Genomic DNA, 4,503 nt, shown 5'->3' on the forward strand with positions numbered 1-4,503 from the left:
GCACTTGGAGGGAGTGAACTAAGAAAGCCAAGGCTGAAACCAAACTCAGACTGGCTACAGGAATCAAGGACACTAAAAAGTCCTTCTTCAGATGTGTGGGAAGTCAGAAAAAAACAACTTACTAGACATCAGGAGGCACTACTTCACTGTTGGGGTGGCTAGAATCTGGACCCAACTTCCAAGCGAAGTGGTGTTGGCTCCTACCCTGGGAGTCTTTAAGACGAGGCTAGATGAATACCTTGCTGGGGTCGTTTGACCCCAGTACTTTTTCATGCCAAGGCAGGGGGTCGGACTTGATGATCTGCTCAGGTCCCTTCCAACCCTACAAACTATGAAACTATGAAACTAAGGGCAACATTGGACCCTTACTAAACCAAATGAGGCAGCTGATAAGCAACACCCCAGAAAAAGCCAATCTCCTTAACAATTACTTTGCATCAGTCTTCCACCAGCCCAAGGAGATCACCCTGCCTGACAAGATGCAGGATTACCAGGGTGAGGGCAAACATACACATATCATTGGTGTAGATCTTGTGAGGGAACACCTTGAGAGGCTGAACATCTACAAATCAGCTGTCCCAGATGGAATGTACCCAAGAGTGCTAAAGGAACTGCCTGACATCATATCACAGCCAATGGTGAGGATATTTGACAACTTGTGGTGCTCGGGTGAGGTACCTGAAGGTTGGAAGAGAGCCAACGTGTTGCCTATCTTCAAGAAAGGGAGGAAGGAAGATTTAGGAAACTACAGGCCAATTAATTTGACCTCAATCCCTGGAAAGATATTGGAAAAATCATCAAAGAAACCATTAACAACAGGATAACAGAAGGCAACATTCTGTGAGATAGCCAACATGGCTTCATTGCAGATAGGTCCTGCCTGACCAATCTTATTTGCATCTATGACCAGGTGACACATTACCTGGACAAAGGAAAAGAGGTTGATGTCATATATTTGGACTTCAAAAAAGACTTTGACCTGGTGTCCCATGATGTCCTCGTGGTAAAATTGGGGCACTGCGGCCTCAACAACCTTATGGTCTGATGGCTGGGGAACTGGCTCTGTGGTCGGATCCAGAGAGTGATAGTGGAACTGAGTCAGCATGATGCATGGTGACCAGCGGGATCCCCCAGGGCTCCATTCTCAGACCTGCACTCTTTAACGTATTTATAAATGATCTGGACTCTGGTGTCAGAAGTGGACTGGCTAAGTTCGCTGATGACACCAAATTATGGGGAACTGTGGTTACACTAGAAGATAGGCTGGCAATTCAGGCTGACCTTGACAGGCTTGCAAGGTGGGCGGATCAAAACCTGATGGCATTCAACATGGAGAAATGCAAGGTGCTTCACCTCAGGAGAAAAAACCCGCATCATATTTATAGGCTCGTTCGTGCTACACTTGCTAGCACCACCACTGAAAAGGATGTGGAGTCATGATTGACCACAAGATAAACATGAGCCACCAGTGTGATGCTGCAGCCGGCAAAGCAAACAAAACTCTGGGTTGCATCTACTGATGCATCTCAGCAAGACTCAGGAAGTCATTCTCCTGCTTATTTGGCCTTGGTGAGGCCACAACTGGAATACTGCATCCAATTCTGGGCTGTGCAATTCAGAAAGAATGAGGAGAAGCTTGAAACAGTCTAGAAGGGAGCCACACGCATGATTAGAGGATAAGAGAGCAGGCCTTGTGAGGAAAGGCTGAGAGCCCTGGGACTCTTTGGCTTGGAAAAGCATAGGCTCAGGAGTGACTTGGTGGAGCCTATAAGTACATGTGGAGTATGCATTAGGAACTGGGAGAACATCTGTTCACCAGGGCACACCAAGGGAAGACAAGGGCCAGTGGTCACAAACTCGGAGAAAACCATTTTAGGTTGGACTTAAGGAAAAACTTTTTTACTGTCTGGGTCCCCAGGGCCTAGAATAGACTCCCCCCAGAGGTGGTGCAAGCATCTACTCTGGACACTTTCAAGAAACACTTGGATGCTTATTGTTCTGGGATCATCTGACCACAGTTGCCTTCTTGCCCCTTGGGCAGGGGGCTGGACCCAATGATCTTGCGACGTCCCTTCCAGCCCTAATGTCTATGAAATCTATGAAAATGTCACTTAGCATCTAGTGCGGACAGTGATCATCCAATTTAGAAAGTTGGTTAATTGCCTGAATTCTAGAAATGCCTTTTCTGCCACTTAGATAAGCTCACAGAGGTGTCTGAGCAGACAAGGCAGCTGGGACTGAAGCAAAAAACCTATTTGAGATGTTCCAATGTGGGACCAATACTGTGTTCAGGTGCAACCTAAACTGTCACTTCTTCTCTGGGCCCTAGAAAGGCTCCACTCCCTCTCCCCAGGAGAGTTTCTTGGAAGGTAGAGAAGTTGGCTACTTTTCCTTTTCTTACTCAGCTGCAGTTCCCCTTATAGGTTAAGATTCCTAGTGAAAGTGTTCCTGAATCTTGCTAAAAGCGGGGCAGGGGCAGGAACTGGAAGATGTATTTAAAAAAAAAAAACAACAAAAACTCAGCTGGCATCAAACTATGACTTTTTTAGTAGAAATTTCATTACTGCCAATTGGGCTGAAATTGAATTTCCCTCAGTCAAAATGGCCCTCAGGGCTTCCACAGAGCATCCAAGGGACTCCTAGCATAGATGGCAATCACAACTCTCTTTGCTTTCAAGAACCAAGAAGCCAATTTCCCATAAGGGCAGATGGCAATGAGAATGATCAAGAGGCATAGACAGGAGGGAGGGATGTGGGGTGCTGGCAGTCACAGAAAGAACTGTTAACCCTTCTTCTAATCTTCCCTTCAAGGCATTAGCATGCCCAGAGTTTCTGGGAGGACAAAGGCATCCATAGATTTCATAGACATTAGGGCTGGAAGGGACCTCGGAAGATCAACAAGTCCAGCCTCCTGCCTGAAGGGCAGGAAGTCAGCTGGGGTCATCGGATCCACCTCCGATGGCAGGCTGTTCCAGACCTTGGGGGCTCGGATAGTAAAGAAATTCTTCCTTATGTCCAGCCTGAAATGGTCTTGCAGTAGTTTATGACCGTTCAACCTCGGCATCCCTTGGGGCGCTCTGGTGAACAAACGTTCCCCCAGATCCTGATGAGCACCCCGATAAACTTATAGGTGGCCATCAGATCACCCCTGAGCCTGCGCTTTTCCAAGCTAAAGAGCCCCGTGGCTCTCAGCCTGTCATCGTAAGGTCTGTTTTCCTGACCTCTGATCATGCACATGGCTCTTTTCTGGACTCTCTCAAGCTTCTCCACATCCTTTTTGAATTGTGGAGCCCAAAACTGGACGCAGTACTTCAGCTGTGGTCTCACCAAGGCCAATGACCTCCATCTATCACTATAGGCTCCTTCTCAGGGCAAGGCAGCTTCAGGGGCAAGGCCTGAGGTCTGGTCCCTCCTGTTCTACTGCCCCTCTTGGGACTCATCTGTCCCCTGCTACAGATTAGAGGTAGCCAGCCTGAGGCACAAATGCCCCAAGTGGCATGATAGCATAAGAGCCATGTTGTAGCTGTGATGGTCCAATAATGACACGAGAGGCAAGGATTCCTTAGTCATGGACATTTTTTCCTGCACCAGCAGCATAGCTGGGATACTTAGACAAGCTTTCTAACACAGGGCTGCCCTCCTCTGGTCTGACTAAAGAGCCCTTGCCCCACACAAGGGCCACTGCAGCCAGGCACCACAGCAGCAGGGGGCAGAAAGCAGAGCAGCAGGGGAAGGGGCTCAGAGCAGCACTCAGGGAGGGCATGACCCTAACTCGTGCCTCTACCAAATGGGCTGGCCCCAAGGGTTTGAATTGCAGGCTGAGCCCCCACCCCCATGAGAGACAAGAGCCCCCTGTAAGGTTTGAAAATAAGTCTGAGGGGGTCTTCACTTTTATTAGGGCATCATGATGGGCAGCCCCGTTTTTTTTTTTTTGCAGACCCCTCCAAGAGTCACAGAACTGGAAGGGGCCTCGTGAGATCATCAGGTCCAGCCCCCCTGCTCTGTGCACGAAAGACTGCGGGGGTCAAGCAGCCCCAGGAAGGTGTGTGTGGAGTCGAAGTGCAATTCAAATTCAGACCGCTGTGCGACAGGAGACGGCCATGCGTGGGCCACCAGCAGAGCGCCCCACTGCCGCGCTGGGATATGCACCCCCGGAGGACCCAGCTCCCTCCACTAACATGATGCCAGCAGCAAAGGGCTGGGCCCGCCACCCCGTAGTCGCGGGGCGGGGCGCGGCGCGGCGCGGCGTGGCGTTCTCCTCAGGTGCTGCCACCACGCGCCTGGCTCCATGCTCTCCCTATTGGCTGCCGCTGCCACGCGCTATGCCTCCCTCCCACACTTCGAAGGGGTGGTCGCGTGTGCGCCTGCGCTTGCAGTCTCAGAGCGCGGGCGCTGCAGTAGCTGCTGCAGCAGCAGCAGCAGGGGTGGGGGTCGGGGTAGGGGTCCCTGGAGTGCCCGTGGGCAATGGGGGCGGACGCGGTGGAGGCCGAGGGGGGCGACTGG

This window comes from Gavialis gangeticus, unplaced genomic scaffold (genome assembly GCF_001723915.1).
Source record: "Gavialis gangeticus isolate Ggan-Ray unplaced genomic scaffold, GavGan_comp1, whole genome shotgun sequence".
Classification (NCBI taxonomy): Eukaryota; Metazoa; Chordata; order Crocodylia; family Gavialidae; genus Gavialis; species Gavialis gangeticus.